The following is an 18,593-nucleotide window of genomic DNA, read 5'->3' as shown; positions in this document are numbered from 1 at the left end:
AGAAAAGCCAGTTCATCTGGACATTGATTGTGTGATTCTTCATTGCCATCAAAACATACACGACACTATCGAAAAATGCAGGGAAAAAAAAGTTACTTCCTCCAAAAAAGAATCAAATAGTTCCAAGAACCATGCTATTAACTTCAATAAAAATAAAAAATAAAAAAAGCCCTTAATTTCTTTTCTTTTAAGATTTAACCAATTTAAACAATCTAAAACAGGGCAACCAATTTGTATGATCAAAGTCGTAATGGAGGAGGAGAATCAAAATTAATTTGTTATAATTTAATGGAGCTTGATGAACTTAAGTAAATGCCTTATCACTAAAAGGGATTGACATAAAACTGACGCAAATTCCAAATCAATCAGAAAGTAGCTCATGGGCTTCAAAATATCTCATCGTACTTCAAGCTAATTAAATGTCGAACCACCAAATAGAACCCCAATATTAACTCAAACTCATCAACTGCAAGTTTGCAACATCCATCCTATTTTAATTACACATATTTTATACAAACTCATCATCACAAAATTACACAGAGTTTACACAAACTCATCAACACAAAATTACACAGATTTTACACAACTATATCATCACAATATTACACAAATTTTATACAATCATATCATCACAACATTACACAGATTTTACACAACCATATCATCACAATATTACACAGATTTTACACAATCATATCATCACAACATTACACAGATTTTACACAACCATATCATCACAAAATCAAACAAATTTTATACAAGATATCATCGCAAAATTACACAGATTCACATTTTAAACAAAGAGATAAGACGAAGGGAGAAGAGAGAGAGAGAGAGGCTTACCGTGTTGATCGCGGCCTGTGAGGGTGGTTACTGGGTCAGCGTGAGGTCGTGTGGCGACTCGGCGAGAGAGAGACGAGAGTCGGGGGGACTAGATTAGGGTCAAGGGAACTGGGTCAAGCCGCTAGGGTGAGATAGAGGGGACTGTCGCAGGGTGAGATTGAGACTCGTAGGGAGGGAGAGAGAACAGAGTGACTGGGTGAGGGCCTGAGGTGGCGTGTTGGGGGGTGGGGGAGAGAAAGAACAGAGAAAATAAGGGTAAGGCCGTGGGTAGGGGGGCGGAGAAGACAGAAGAGAGGAAATAAGGGGAAGGCTGCGTCGCCGGGGGGAGGGGGGAAGAGAGAGGAGAAGTAAAAGGGGAAATTAGGGTTTTATTTGATCCTATGTCCATTGTTATTCTAATCTAAGGGTGGAGATTAAAAATAAGTCATTGTGTGGAATATTTATTTGCTGCGACAGCAAATCACCGCAAAAGTTAGTAAATCCTGGCTTAATATTGCAAACTCATTTGCGGCGATACAAACTCGCCGCAAAGAGTCAATTTTATTGACAAAATCGCATCGTTAAACGTATTTCCGTGCAAAAAATTTCTTGCTTATTTGTGGCGCCATTGCTTAGCCGCAAAAGGTGATTTTACCCACGATTTTAAAATCGTGGAATGTGAAGTGGTGACAGAAGAAAATATTTTTTTTCCCATGAACAAGATTTGTAACAATAGGAAGTATTTTCCATAAGCTTATATAGTGGAAAAAGAACTCGTGGAAAAAGGGCAATTTTGTTGTAGTGCGTGGAATATTAGAGATCCGAGATGAACTTTAATTATGTTTATTGGTTGTTGTACTTGTCGAATAGAAGAAGTGCTTGTTGTACACATTTCACCATCTAGCTCACATGCAAGGTTGTTGGCCAACAATTTACCTTTATCTAAATTTATGTCACCATTGCACCACTACCTTGTCTTCATTGGTGACCGGAGAGTAATACTTTGATTCATGTAGTTTCTCAATATTACGCATTGATTTTTTTCTTGTAAAACAATATTGAAACAGGTTCGTGTACTGTTACTGGCCATGATCATATCGCATAACTTAATATTGTTAACTGATTCATTTGAATGACTCGTAAAACATAGAAATAGGTTCATGTATCAGCATCTGTGATTTCCTTTATTCTTTGATCTGATCTTCTTCTAAAAATATCTTCATTGTAGTTAAAACTGAACAACAAAGGGGTCAAATGAAAATACGTTGTGCTCTATCTATCTTTCTATTTATTCTCTCTCATTTCTTCTTCTTCTTCTTCGTCTATTGGATTCATACTCATGCTACCATTGAGAAATAAATTCAAGTTGTCAGTAGGATGATTGTAAGGAGATTTTCCCCTTGGACCTTATAAAGCTCAGAGTGCAAGCCCAGATATATGGAGTCCAATTAAGTGTGTCAAATGACCCATCGGCCCATTAAGGGCCCCCAGCTACGATTGCATTGGAAGTCCCTAAATGGAAAAGCAAGGAACACGCCACCCCGACCTTTCTCTACATGGCCAAGTCTCAGAGAGCCTGTGCAGACATGTAGTAAATACGGGAAGCTCTTGATCTCTTGACAACAAGCAAAGAAGAAATTGACGGAGAGCACCTGCAACTGAGTAGAGGGGACATGAAGACACGCCGTGGCGGAATCAGCAATTGTGTTGAGAGGGGGCCAACTTTTTTACTGTGCGATACATTTATCTAAAGAGTAATACTGGATACAATCGTAGGGTGTGCAAATTCTATGTACTCCATTTGAAAACCAAGTTGGGTTTACTATTAAAAAATAATTTTTTTATATGAGACTTAGATTTACCGACTTTTTTCAATGAAAGCAAACGAGACTTGCACATCCTAAAACTGCTAACATCATTTTTCTTATTTAAATTAAAAAGTGATTGAAAATTCATAAAAACATAATTATATATAAAATTATATCTCCGTAATTTGCTAAATACACTTAGAATAAAATTCTAAACACAATTTAATATATGTTTTAGATTCTAACGATAATGTTTGAATAATATTCATCTATTATTATTTTTGTAATAAAATATTTAAAATTTATTTTATTCATATAAACTATCAAGAGATCTTTTAGAATGTTATCTTTTGTTCTAGTATGCAAACTACTTTATTAGAATTCATGCAAAATCTAGATATTTCTGTATCACATTAAACATATAATGTTATAATTGAGTGTTTAAATAAATTCTTTTCTTGTTTAATGAAGTCTTGAGAATAAAATTTCTCAACTATTTTTCATATAGATCATCGATCTTAAATAATTTTTCTTATATTTTTACTTTAGATTCCATATTAAGAAGTCTAATATTGTATATCAAAAAACAGTGGGATCCATATAATAATCTTATTATTTCTCTGAAACTTAGTTTTAATTTTAATTTTGAAGATGTCACATCTTTGAAAATAAATAATACATAGAAATTAAACAAAATTTTGGAACTATAAGAAAAAAATTGGAGAGAGGCATTTCTAGTTATATTGAAATTTTAGAGAGTATATAGAGATTATAAGTATTTTTGGTAGGTCATTTTCTATATTTATATAATTATGTATAAAATCTTGGGGGTATGTTATGTTTTTAAAAATTTTTGGGGGGGCCATGTATAACGTGGGTTCACCATTGATGCTACCATTGAGCAATAAATTCGAGTTATCAGTAGGATGATTGTAATGGGATTTTTCTCGGCCTTAGGTCTAGAGTACTAGCCCAGATACACAGAACCCAAGTAGCCAGACAACCCATTGGCCCATTAAGGGCCCTTGGCCACGATCGCATTGAAAGTCTCTAAAGATGGGAAAGTAGGGGATAAGTCATCCTGGCCTTCCCCTACGTCGCCTAGCCTCAAAGAGTTTGTGTAGGCAAGTAGTTATACAGTAAACACGAGGACCTCTTGATCTCTTGGCAAAAAGTAGGGAGGAAACTAACGGTGAGCGCTTGCAACTAGGTAGAGGGGACAAGAAGACACGCCACATTTATGATACCTGACTAAGGAGACACTTAAGGTGATATGTACTCCTGACACAAGGTATGGGCAGTCGACCCCCAAGAACCGGTTATATAAGACAATCCCCAGGTATGAAGAAGGCTCTCGAAATTCTTTATTCACTTACACGAAATACTAAGAAAATATTGACTTTGGCATCAGAGACTCTCGAGACGACACCACGGCCCAGGTCTTGAGGTGTTTTCTTTGTGTTCACTAGCCCCAAACTGAAGACCTGAGTTGCTGAGAGTCCCGGCCAAAGGCGTGTGAAACATAATGTTAACAATGATGATGCAAACCCAAGCTAAAATAGGATAGGGTATCTGCATCTAGATTCTACGTTGATAGCTTTGAACTACTTTTAAGAAAGTAGATTTGCACAAATATGGCAAGAAACACTAAATCTTCTTTGGATTGGGAAAATATTTGATGTTTTTCCTACAAATTATCTATTTACGTTCCTTTTTGTCATCTTAAGAAAGATTTCATTTCAAGTTTTGGAACTGATTTTGATTTCAATTTTGGCCAAATTTTTAGTAAGATTATTTTTTAATTTCTTATTTAATTTTTAGGCAATAATTTAGATTTTTCATTTCTGGAAAAAATGTCATATTTTTAAATTTTGAAGCTATTTAAGCACGACTTACAAGGTTCATTATATAATTCTGAATTTTATTGTTAGTTAATATTTTTCAGAATTTTCTCTATGTGTTGCATCTTTTCTCAATCTCAATCTCAAGTTTCTGTTAATTAACTGGCTGTCAGGATAACTGATGCCACATTTTCCTTAGCTAATTTGACATGGGAATGGTGAGCAAGATAATCTTTGAGCTTGCAGATGGATGTGGCATCATTACCTGCAAGGAGAATGTCATCAACAAACAAGAATTACATGTAATGAGAAACCAATGGAAAGTGTAACTAAAGAGTGATCAGTCTGAGATTGGCGAGATCCATCTTAGAGAATAATTGAAGAAAATTTGCAAAACCAATTCCATGAAGCCTGTTTGAGTCCATAAAAAGATTTATTCAATCGACAAACACGTCTCCCACTGTTCAGGATACCCAAGATGAAGTTGCATACCATACCATCAAGATCCTCATGGAGAAAAGGATTGTAAACAACAAGTTGATGTAATGATCAATCGCAAGCAGCTATAATAACAAGGTGACAATGTACAATAACAAGTAGGGCCAAAAGTATCATGATAGTCAAGCCCTTCAATTTGAGTATATCCCATAGCAACCAAGTGAGCCTTATGCTTTTTGATGGAACCATCAGCCTTAAGCTTGCATTTGAAGATCCATTTGTAACCAACAAGTTTTTTGCCTAGTGGAAGGGATTGAAGAGTTCAAGTATTATTAGATTCTAGGACTAGAAGTTCAGAGGCCATGGCTTCACGCCAATGAGAGCGACATACAGTTTGAGAATAAGTTGTGGGATCATGGTGTTGAGATAAAGCAAAGAGGAAAGCCATATGTTTGGAAGAAAATGATTTGAAGAAAGAAAATTAGCGAGAGAATGAGTTGTACCTACCAAGGAGGAGTCAAAAGGGGATGTAAGATGTTGGAAGGAAAATTCTGTTTCAACAAATGTAACATCACAAGAAACAAAGATTTTTTTGGTAGCGAGATCATAGACTTTGTAGGCTTTGTAACCATGAAGATACCCAAAAAAAAATGCATTTGAGTGCACGAGGAGAAAATTTGTCAAGACGGGAATGTAAGATTTAGGCATAGCAAAGACAACCAAACACATGAAAGTGGTCGTAAGTGGGTAGTGAGTTGAAAATGAGCTCATGGGTATTTTTTGTCAAGCTTGTTATGGGAATCCGATTGATAAGATATGTGGTAGTGAAAACACATTCTCCCTAAAAAAGATACAAGGAGGTGGGTTTGGAAACGTAAACATTGAGCAAGATTAAAAAGATGGTGATGTTTTCATTCCACAATTGGTGGGATATAAATTCTTGACCATTGTCTGTATGGATATGATTAATAGAACATTAAAATTGATTTCAAACTAAAAGCAAAAAATGTTGAAGACATGTGAAAGTTTCAGATTTCAAGTGCATGAGAAATACCCAATTGTTATGAGAATAATTATCAACAACGGTTATAAAATAATGGGCACCAGAGGTAGATGGAGTTGGATATCCACCCCAAATGTCACAATAAGTTCTATTAAAAGTAGTACAGATTTAATTGGAATTGATTTGAAAAGGTAGTCGAGGTTGTTTTGCTTGAACACATACATTATAGTAAAAATTGGAACTAGAGATATTGATGATATTGTTTAAACAAGATGTCGACGGATGACCTAAAAGGTGATGCCATAAGAAAGGATCACATGCACAATGGGAAGGAAGAGTTGTGTGTAGGTAGTGACGAAAGGGTTTGCAGTAGAAAAGGCTATCACGAATCTCACCCATTCTAGTCAGCCTCCTCATGGACAAGTTCTAATAAAACACAAAAAGAAGAGAAAAAGAGAGCGACACAGATCAAATTAGCATGAGTTAGTTTACTAATGGAGAGGAGATTAAATTGAAAATTAGGACCATAAAGGACATCATCTAGTGTTAGTCTGTGGGATAAACAGACAGTACCAATATGAGTGATGAGAACAACTTCACCTGTAGGGAGTTTGATACAATATGCTTGAGTCACAGGTTGGGATTCAACAATTGTAGAAGAATGAGAAGACATATGGTTAGATGCATCGTTGTCAATGACCCATTCAATTGGTGTGGAAGAATGAATACAGGTACAAGAAATATTATTGAAAAAATTGGGTAATGGTAACGTCGTGGGAGAAATACGTTCCATCAATTGGTGATACTGCTAAGCCGAGAGGCTAGGGATAGAACTCTTAGGCCCAGTTTGGATACAAAAGTCCTCCCAATTCATCTTAACTCATCTCATCTAATTATTATAACTTTCTCAAATCTCCACATAAAATATAATAAATAATTCAATTTTTTCAAATTTCAAAATAATAATAATATTAAAAATTAATATTCTAATAATATTTTATTCAACTTTTAATTATCATTTCAACTCATTTTATCTCAATTAATTATCCAAAACTCCTATTAGTAGTAGAAAATGTGTTGTTTGAGGAACTAGTTGAGCTTCTAGTTGCATCGTGAGTAGTGGATTGAGTGGGTTTGCTATTACCATGATGATTGCTGCAACAGTGATCCTAGTTGGGTGGACATCCAACCAGTTTGTAACAAGTCTCTTTCCAATGGCCAAGTGCTCCGCAATGATCACACTTTGGTCATCCACGACAATGTCCGTTGGACTCAGATGAGCGAGAGTTGGAGTTAGACTGATTTACTATCATAACAATATTTTTCAGTAGTGGCTGATGGAATATGCAACATCCGTTGATTTTCTTTTTAATGAATGATGGAATAAATCTTGGCAACATGGGAAGAGGGTCCATAGAAAGAATATGGCTCCGTATAGATGCATAAGAATCATTTCGACCCATTAAGAATTGAAAAAGTTATTTTATGTCTCAAAGATGTTGGAGTTCCTTCAACGCGCACCACAAGAACAAATAGAAAGTTTGGCCAAAGCATTTAGTTCATCCCAATATGATTTTATTGGTATTATAATAGATAGCAAAATGACAAAGTGTCTTGATCTAAGGTGTAGATATTACCCTTCAATTTAAAAATACGAGAATTTTTGCTTTGAGAAAACCAAGCTTCAAAGCCAAGCCATACCTCTTAAGGATCATTACAGTAGATGATATTATTAAAAATAGAGTTGTCAATGGAGTTTAGAAGCCAAGAGAGAATCATGTCATTCCAACGTTTCCACCATTTGATTTCTTCTGCCGTAGAAGGTTTGCTAAGGCTTCCGTCAACAAAGAAAATTTTATTTTTTATGCATTTAGTGCCGTCTTCATGGCTATTTTCCATATAGGATAGTTTTCTTCATTGAGAGAAGTAGAGACAAAGACCGCACCAGGATGATTTGTTGAGTGCAAGAAATATGGAGAGGAAACATCGTTTGTGGGATTGGATTGTCCTGAAGCAAAGTTGATGGTAGATGTACATGATGGAAAGGAAAACAATTATAAGATCTGTGTTGCTCTCTAATACCATGTCAAAAGTAAAAAACATGGGACAAAGTTATGAGTATAATGCTTTGTTATTTCTGCAGAATGCGTACAAGATTTATGTACAATGGTGCCAACATGTGGATCACATAAATCATGGGTTAACATGAAAAATATCTTTAGCAATAATTCTATACAGCTGCCTACAATATACAAGAAGAAAGACCAAAAAATTTAAATATCAAATCGTAATAATGTAGGTGGCAACAATGGCAGATCTACATAGCCAAAGTTTTTTGAAAATTAAAAAGAGTAAACCTTAGAAACGGTCTGGCTGTTTTCAGCCCAAGAGTAGCCCACCACTAACTAATTGACACCTAGGCATTCCACTACACCTATCGTATAGTTGCACTACATCTGATTAGAATCAGGCAAGCACCTTCGCACCCCCCCCACCTCTCGCACCCCTCCCCCCCCCCCCCCCCCCCCCCCCGGCTGGATCTCGTAACCCCTTCTCTGCCCGTTCGTCTTCATCTCCTCCTGTGACATAGAGGATCTCGCACGGCACCCACCTATCGGCTTCGTCTCCTCTCGTCACACAGAGGCTCTCACAAGGCACCCCCCTCTCGCCCTTTCGTCATATTGCAAATTCTTAACCCAAAGTGCAGAGCAACAAAGCGTGAAAAGGAAACAAAAATTGGGACTGAGATTAAGTTTCTATAAACCCATCTAAAATGAAGAATCCTTTCACTCGTAAGCTGCCTGTGCGAAACCCCTTCCCCAGATTGCCCCTCCATGAACTACTGCACTCTGAGAAATTTCATCCGTCGCTGCCACCTCTATAGCTCAACTCAACTAGCTTCTCTCTTTTTCTGTTGATCATTTTTCATACGTGGGATTTGGTGTTCATATGAGTACAAACACGGGTTAAGTTATATGATTTTAAGAGCATTTTAAACTCAGACTTTTGTCAAACCGTTAGGAATCTTGATATCTATTTCTCTTATCTAGATATGTTAATCTGTATATTTATAGTGGCTACTTAGAACCTGATTTTGAGAGGAGCGAGAGAAACCAATAAATAAACTATTATTGAAGGAAGAGGAAGAGATTTACATATCTCATTTACAGATTTACAGAAACCAGTAATTGCTTACAAATCTGAAGATTTACAGGTTTACAAATCTGTAGATCACACCCTTATGCTGGTTTCATGTTTTTTTTTTTTCCCGTGCGACTGATTGTTCTATGGCTCTTGGGCGTCGGACTGAGATGGTGGTAGTTGAAGATTTTGCAGTGAAGAAGAGGAAGAGCGAAGCGACGAACTGCTTTGGGCGAAAAGTGAGCTGCTTTCCTTAGAAATGTTCTAGTGTGGTGGAGTCTATTTCTTTTATTGTGAAATTTCTGATGTGGCGTGCTGTGAATGGAGGCTACTTTCCTCCTTTTGTCAGCACGACTACTCCTAAGCAGCTCTGAATTAAAAAAAGCCCCTAAATTTTATACACCCCATGTATATAGAAATTGGCCCCCTGACACCCCACCTCCCCCCTCCCCCCCCCCCCCCCCCCCAACCCAAAAAAAAAAAAGAATATATATATATATATATATATAATTTCTATATACTTTCTAAAGTCTTTTAAAATTTCAACATACATAGACCCTCTAATTTTTTTTCCTATAGCTCCTGAATTTTGTATAATTTTTATATAGGATCTAATTTCAAAGAAGTGACCCCACAAAACTTAAACTAAAACCAAGTTTAGGAGAAATAATAAACTATATATTAACTTGGATCCCAAACCACTACAAGAATAAAGCCTTTTTCTAGCAATTTAACGTTTGATGGAAATAAAATTGCTGCAAAAAACCTTTATTTGCAGCAATTTATATATTGATGCAAAGTTTTTTACATCAAAATTCGAAATTAGTCTTTTGCAGCAATTTTCCACTTTTTACGACAGTTACTGTGACACCCCCAAATTCCGTTTGGGATCGGACGGACATTTGAAGCGTCGAGACATGCAACACAAGGTTACCTGCCCCCGTTCATGACATATAAGATGCAATGTTCCTAACATGCATCTAACATTATGCAATATTCGCAGCGGATAATTTTTTTTCTTTAGCAATACTATGCACCAAATTGAAAATATCCCAAATACTTAAAACATACTTCATACATAAAGACCCATTGAGTAGATCACAACACTAGTCCAAAATGGTTATAATCCAAAAAATACTAAAGATGCAACTCCATTGTACAAGTAGTAATTTACGTTAACTACTATATTAACATTGACGTCGCACCATCGCTTAGTCAACTGTGTCTAGTTGATCAGCTCCTGATTCTCCTTCAGGTCCTGTAACAAGATCTACCATTCGGGGGGAATGGTAGTTGGGACTACCAAAGTGAGATTTGATTACAAATCTCAATAAGTTAACAAAAAAAACTTCCACACAAGCTAATGATGCATGCATGACAGTAAAAGCATAAATGCATAATCAAATTCATAAGTAATTAAAGCATAACTTGGCGTACAACATAGCATAATTGACATAACTTAAATTGAAACATGAACTGAACTTGACTTGACATGAACTTAATCTGAAACTTGACTTAACATGAAAAATACATACTCCACAGTTGTTGTGGCCCCATGTATTCTACGTGTAAATACATACTCCACAGTTGTTGTGGCCCCATGTATTCTACACAAACTTGACTTAACATGAAAAATACATACTCCACAGTTGTTGTGGCCCCATGTATTCTACGTGTAAATACATACTCCACAGTTGTTGTGGCCCCATGTATTCTACATGTAAATACATACTCCACAGTTGTTGTGGCCCCATATGTATTCTACACAAACTTAACTTAACATGAAAAATACATACTCCACAGTTGTTGTGGCCCCATGTATTCTACACATACTGAATGTACTCAAGATGAAATGTGACTGGAAAACGAAAGGACTGGAGCCCTGACGTAACATAACGTGATTTGAACATAACTTGAAATACATGACCAACTTGAGATAGAAACATTTCGTAACATGGCATAACATATAATAGACAACATATTTAACATGACATACTTGTAATGTACAGTAATACATGACAGAATATATTATGTAACAGATAAAAATTGATGACAGAATAAATTCTGTATAATAGATAATTACGTGATAACTTGGCATGGCATGACATATATGATAACATACATACATACACTGTAGTTCCTTTACTTAGCACACATACACAGTAGACTGCTAGTAAGTTAAAAGCTAACTTACCTCGATCTCCGCGTTTCTTATAAAACTTCAAGTGCGATCACGAGGAACTGTAATTAGTGATTTTAAAAGTTAGAACTAAATCACTAATAATTTAAAATATGAAAAATACTAACTTAGAGAGTAAAATTTTCATTTTACTCTCTACATGTGGGAAAATAACTGTTTTACCCATAACTTAAGGATTTTGCATACTAACTCCAAAAGTTTCCAAAATTTACATTTCTCATGTAAATTTTGTCCTAAACTTAAATATCAACTCAGAAAAATTTAAAACAAAACACAACTATGAAGAACACATTATGGCCGAAACATCCATAGGCCATTTCCCTTGATTTTTGTTGCAATTCCTTCCAACTTCAAAACTCATGCTTAAACCAAAATTTTGCAACAAACATCTTCCAATCTTAAGTTCAAAACCATACTTAAAACATCCATTTAGAAAAAGCTAATAATCAACACCAAACTTTTTTTTGTAAAAAGATCCAAGTACTTGAATCACAAGTTTTGACCTTAAATCAAAACATCTCCAAGAATTTCAAAAATCAAATCTTACTTCTAACATATTCATAATATCATCCTAACATCAACCATGATTTAAATCATCAAACTAAAGTCACCAAAATCACAAAATAACATTTGGAGTTTTTGGTTTTACACTTAGTCCAAAAACAGAAACTTTTTCCTCAACTAGTTTTGATAAATCTCTTGATCTATGACTTATAAATATACGATCTTCAAACCAAACCATCACATGGTTTAAAAAGATGTCCTAAAACATATATAAGTTTCTAATTCAAGATCACATGGTTAGAAATTAACCAAAATATAAATTTAGCCAAGAATATCCACACTTTGGCTTATTTGAATATCTCTTTGCATAAAATTTCATATCTTTGAAACTAACATCAAATATCTTCAAAATAATAATATAACATGTATATAAGATACTTAGGATCCTCCAATAAAATTATTAAAGTCATTAGAATAGGTTTAGACCACCAAAGAGTTAAACTTTCTCAAAACAGAAACTGTTTTTCCTCTTCCAGTTTCTAAGTTTCTAAATCTAAGAAAATCTTTCATCAAAACCTTTAATCATGCAAAACTCCTCAACCAATAGTCATATATACATGTTAACAATACTCCATAAAAATTTCGGATCAATATCTATCCATTAGCTTGGTCAAAAACTCCAAACTATAACATATTCTCCAGTTTATCTCCTAGAATGACCTTTCTATAGTTTACACAATATTTGACTGACCAAATGATATTCAAATGGGGCAAATAAGATATCCATGTAAACTAGACTAAAAAAGGAACAACTTATATGAAGGAGACTTTATGATAAAACACTTACAACAGCTTTGAAATGGGCATGCAAAAGATCTCCTAAAAGCTGTCCGAGAGAGAGTGTTTGATAATCCTTTATTGGAAGGTATAATTGAAGATAATTTCGTGGGGAGAGGTGGCTGGAGATAATTATGGATAAGATATGGAAGAGATGAAGCTGGAGTTGAGAGTTGAGTGTAGTTTTCTCCTACCCAAAATATCTATAAAAGATTATCTCATAATATTCTATCCAATAGTATCTACAAAAAATCAACTTAAGATATTTTTATCTAATAATATCTATAAAAATCAACTCAAAATATTTTTAACCAATAATATTCATGAAAATTACCTCAAGATATTTCTTTTTATCCAATAATATCTACAGTTTTAAACAGACGTTTTGACCGAAAATATGAAAAAATGTTATTGCGCCATAAGACTTTAAATAACCCTCCGAGTCTAATGGCACAAACCATAATACATTTTGACACTTCTAACTATCTCCAATAATCAAAAACACACTTCTGATACCATAGTAAATAATAACACTAACTATGTAGTTAGACAAAAACCTATATGATTAATGGATTCGTGAAAACTTATGGGGTTTTCACGAGGTTCCTAAAGTTAATAGAAATTTCACAATTGAATTTCTAGCGGGCTGTTACAGTTACAGTTTGCTGCAATATTCAAAATATTTTTTTCGGCTCATTTTTTACTTGTTGCAACAAAACAATCACTGCAATAAAAAGAAATCCTTTTGCAGCTATGTAAATTTCAAAGTAAAAAGTACGTTTTCTTATACTCACTTTTTCCCACTTTTTTCTCTCCCATTTCTCTTCCCCCCCCCCAATGAGTCCGTGACTTTCTGGTTCGTCGATCTGTAGAAATTTCTTCACGCGGCTTCTTGATCCCCTCATCTTCTGCGTCTCGATCTCGCTCAATCTCCTCTCCACTGAACGCCGCCGTCGACCCACCGTCACTGTCCACCTCCTCAGTCGCTGGCCCCTCTCACGCGACGTCTCTCTATCCCAGGTAATCTCCCTCTCTCTTCACCCACAAACCCACAAATCACTGCCTTCCTCCACGGCGCAGCTCCACCGCCACCCCCATGCTCCACCTCCAGCTACGAAAGGTCCAGAGCCCCAATCCAAGCTCTCCGTCTCTCTCCTCGTCAATCTACTCTCCCCCACACGGATCTCGCTCAAGTCGTGTGTACAAGCCACGCAGTTGCCTTCCTCCACGGCGTAGCTCGACCGCCTCCCCTTCAATGCCGCCCACAAACCCAGAAACCCATTTATTCTTAGTCGTTGAGAAAGGACAGAGTTTGGTGAACGAAATATAACTTGTGGTTGATGGGCTGCCGATGTGCAGTAGAACTTACAGCGAAATAAATTTGTCAGTCGTTGAGAAATCTGATATATTGCAGCGGCTTCCTTTCGGTATTGCGATGTTACTAATCGACCCAAGAAATTTGCTGCAGCGATTACAAATGGTACTCCTCCACGGCAGTTGCAACGACTTCCTCTGTTTTTTCCATCAGTATAAAACGATGGTTTTATATCTGTTTTCCCAACGATTCACGACATTTGCTGAAATCCAGCAGTTGCAACGAAACTAAGGCGTCCATTGTGCGACGAACCCAGAATTCTTGGTACAGGCCAGATGCTACGTTTTATGGGGTGAATTCCGAAGAATTCAAGAGCTAGAACAAGGCTTTTTCTTTGTAGTGAACTAAGTTTAGATTTCTTAATATGGAATGAATATGGAATCCAAAGTGAAAATACAAAAAAAATAATTTCAAATTGATGATCCATATAAAAAATAGTTAAGAGATTTTATCATCTATACTTCATTGAGCAAGAAACAATTTATTTAAGGTCTTAATTGTAACATTCTATGCTTAATATGACATGAATATTTAAATTTTATATGAAACTTGATAAACGAACTTAAATATTAGAATAAAAGATGACATTAAAAAAGATCACTTGATAATTTTTCTGAAGAAAAAAATTTCTAAATATTTAATTGCAAAATAATAATGGATGACTATTATTCCATAAAATATTATCATTAAAAATCTTAAACAAATATTAAGTTGTGTTTTTTAAATTTCTATATACATCCTATGCATATAGAAATTGGCCCCCCGACACCCCACACCCCACAAAATATATATATATATATATATATATATATATAATTTCTATATACTTTCCAAAATCTTTTAAAATTTCAACATACATAGACCCTCTAATTTTTTTTCCTATAGCTCCTGAATTTTGTATAATTTTTATATATTATCTAATTTCAAAGAAGTGGCCCCACAAAACTTAAACTAAAACTAAGTTTAGGAGGAATAATAAACTATATATTAACATGGATCCCAAACTAAGTTTAGATTTCTTAATATGGAATGAATATGGAATCCAAAGTGAAAATACAAAAAAAATAATTTCAAATTGATGATCTATATGAAAAATAGTTAAGAGATTTTATCATCTAGACTTCATTGAGTAAGAAAAAATTTATTTAAGGTCTCAATTGTAACATTCTATGCTTAATATGACACAAATATTTAGATTTTATATGAAACTTGATAAACGAACTTAACTATTAGAATAAAACATGACATTCTAAAAGATCACTTGATAATTTTTCTGGAGAAAACAATTTCTAAATATTTCATTACAAAATAATAATTGATGAATATTATTCCATGAAATATTATCATTAAAAATCTTAAACAAATATTAAGTTGTGTTTTTGTAATATTATTTCTATGTATGTAACAAATTATCGATATTTAATTTTATATATAGTCATGCTAATACTGTAAGAAAACATCTTGAAAGAATAAATAAATCTATAGGATCTTTTATCGCTAGTTATTTGGATTTGAGAACTGTAAAACCTACAAAAGAGAGTAGAGATTTTATGTAGAGAATGAACTTATAGTCTTTTGTCTTAGGATCTTTTATCTTTACCATATTTGGATTTTCAGATCAATTATGCTTCATCATTTCCTTTTCATGTACACACATGGTCATAAGATTTGCAACTGACTAGTTTTCCTTATGTGTTATAAGAGATCTTAAAAGACCTATACTCATACGACAATAAGTCAAGGATGAAATGGACCAAGAACAGCTCAGATATCTCTATCTTTAATCCCTTAAGTTGAGAAACAATATTTCTCATTTTTGTAATGTATGCACGCATACCCTTAGAACTGTCAAAAGTTTTAGTAGTGAATTGTCTGATAAGAGTGTTAGTATTGTCAAAGCAAACAAACTATTCCTCAATTGCCTGCATTAATTCTTTAATTTTAGTGTAGTCACCAATAGAATTTCTAATGCTCTTACACATATAAGACTTTATGAGCATTAGACTTAGGTGATTAGATTGCTCCCACCATGGCGATTTTTTATGACATCTTGTTTATCCGTATTTGTGGCAGCAGGTAGTTGTTTCACATGAAATGCATAGTCAAGGTCCATATACCCTTAGGTAAAATGAGCCGAATCTTTCCAATTAGAATAATTAGTGCCATCAAACATTGGAATAAAATAAATACCATCAACTAAGGATTGTGGAACAACAGTGCCAAAACAAGAAAAATTTTAATGTTATGAATTCAAGTAAATTTTGATCTTCATGTGAGAAAAAGTTGTATAACATCATAAATTTACTTATCTTTATTTGTAAGATAAATTATTCCAAATATTAACAAATGAAACTGTCCACAGTTGTAGGTAGAAGACAAATTTTACCGTAATACCAAAAATCATTTTCTTATACTAATTAAATTACAAAAAAAATTAAAGATTTTCCTGTAGGGATAAATCCTTACTTATGATTTAATTACAATGAGATTCTAAATTTATGTATTCTTTTAAATAATAAGGATGATGTAGCATTACTTTTATTATTAAAAAGAAATAAAATTGGACATCTACTAAAATAGGTAAAAAAAACCTATTAACTGTAAATTAGCCCAAAGTCCAATCAATATGTATAAAGCTTGAAGCTAAGCCCAAAGTAAAACATCCCTTTGAAATTTATTACTATAGTTATAAGCATATAACCATCATGATATGAATTTAAATACAAAAACTTAAAAGCTGAAAGTATAGCATATCTCCGAAATCATTAAAGACTCATTATTTGAACAAAATTGAAATGCTAATAATTCAAACACAAAGCTGAAAGTTTAAGTTCTGATACCAATTATATGAAAACATCTTGAAGAGTAAAGAAATCTATAGAATCTTTTACCTCCAGCCATTTGAGTTTGAGAACTGAAAAGTCTATAAAAGAGAGTAGAGATTTTTTGTAGAGAATGAACTTCTAGTCTTTTCCTTTGTACTTTATGGGTGAGTCTAATAGAAAATAAAAATCCCTTTATATAGGCAAGACTAAAGACCTTTAATTACTACTCCTACAAACTTTAGGCTATCCTCTTATTCAATCCATAAAAAGATAGTAATGGTTAACCACTTTATTTATTTAAAGGTAATTACCTATATTTGATAGATAAGGTGAATCATCATAAGATGAAGTGAACTACCTTAGAAAAGACAAATTGTTTTCTAGAGAAACCAAAAGCCTAACGTAATAATTTCTTTTGGCACCATAAAAGAAATCGTTGGTTCCGTAGCTAATACCTGAAAATCCTCCCGACCTACTACATCAAAGTTAAACTTTATGTGATCTCACTAGCTAGGATACTAGTGACCATGCTCTTTAATGATGTGGCCAACATACTATCTGGTATCGATCTCTGGTTCGGGTCAATTCTGTCAAGAAGATATGTTTTCTTCACAGAATTGACCCGGACAAGTGTGCTGCAGACTAGCCACTCCAACAACCATGCGATTCATTTGCTATATTCACACTTGTTGCGCGCCTTTCAGAGAAATCCCCCATGCAAGTTGGTTTTCCCTTCTCCCAATTCTTTGATTCACTGTAGTACATTTTCTGCTTGAATTAGTTGGTATATATTGAATATCTTTCACTCCCAGTCTCCAATATCTCTTATTTTGGGCCCATAAGATCTTTGTTATGGCCGGAGGACATGGGATACTTCCATATATAGTCGTCACTTCAGAGACCATGCATGGACCAAGGTCTAGAGAGTAATATTTGTACTTAATTTGTCTCGTACGTCATGGGTAGTGGTTTGAAATAACGTACAGCTTAATGGAATACCTTTTCTTCCTCCCTCTTTCTGACCTATTTCTTACAGGCTGAAAGAGAAATTTATAGATTTCGTTATTGTGCTGAGATCTAGAAGATCATACATGCTGAGTACTATATATGCAAGTACGATTTGATCTTCCATAAATTTTGAGAACCAGGTATGTATGGTGACTTGTTTATATTCTTTTCTCTTAGATACTAAGATTCTTTTTGGTAAATAAAAATTTTTATCTTAAACTCAAAATTCTCATCTCATCATTATAATTTTCTCAAATTCTCATACAAAATATAATAAATAATTTAATTTTTCTTAACTTTTTCAAATCCTAAAACAATAATAATATTAAAATATAATATTTTAATATTTTAATATAATGAATTCACGATGTACGTTCACATGTCTTTGGTGATGTCGTTCCATTTGTCAATCCCAGCTTAATGTGAATAGTAGACCTAGAAGGTGTTGTTTTTTAGAGCACAATTAATGTAATCACAATTTGAAGTCAATCCATCTTTCAATCCCCAATTATGCTATGTTCACCTTCTCACTCTATCTTCATCATTCTACTCATGTGTTGATGTGGTGCTGCTCGTCAACCATAAATCAACTCATTTTAATTTAAAATGACAAACTCAATATCTAGTCGATGCATAATATCATACGGTAATATGATCGGAGCGATATCGCAAGATCTATATATACTGTTTTCCACATATTAACACACTCGTCGTGTGTTCGTCCCATGCAGTAAGCAGCTTGAAATGTAAGATCCCTGTAATTTGTTGGTTGTTTGCTTGCAGACATCAGG

This window comes from Carya illinoinensis, chromosome 9 (genome assembly GCF_018687715.1).
Source record: "Carya illinoinensis cultivar Pawnee chromosome 9, C.illinoinensisPawnee_v1, whole genome shotgun sequence".
In the NCBI taxonomy this organism is placed as follows: domain Eukaryota; kingdom Viridiplantae; phylum Streptophyta; class Magnoliopsida; order Fagales; family Juglandaceae; genus Carya; species Carya illinoinensis.
Note: the sequence above shows the minus strand (reverse complement) of the source record.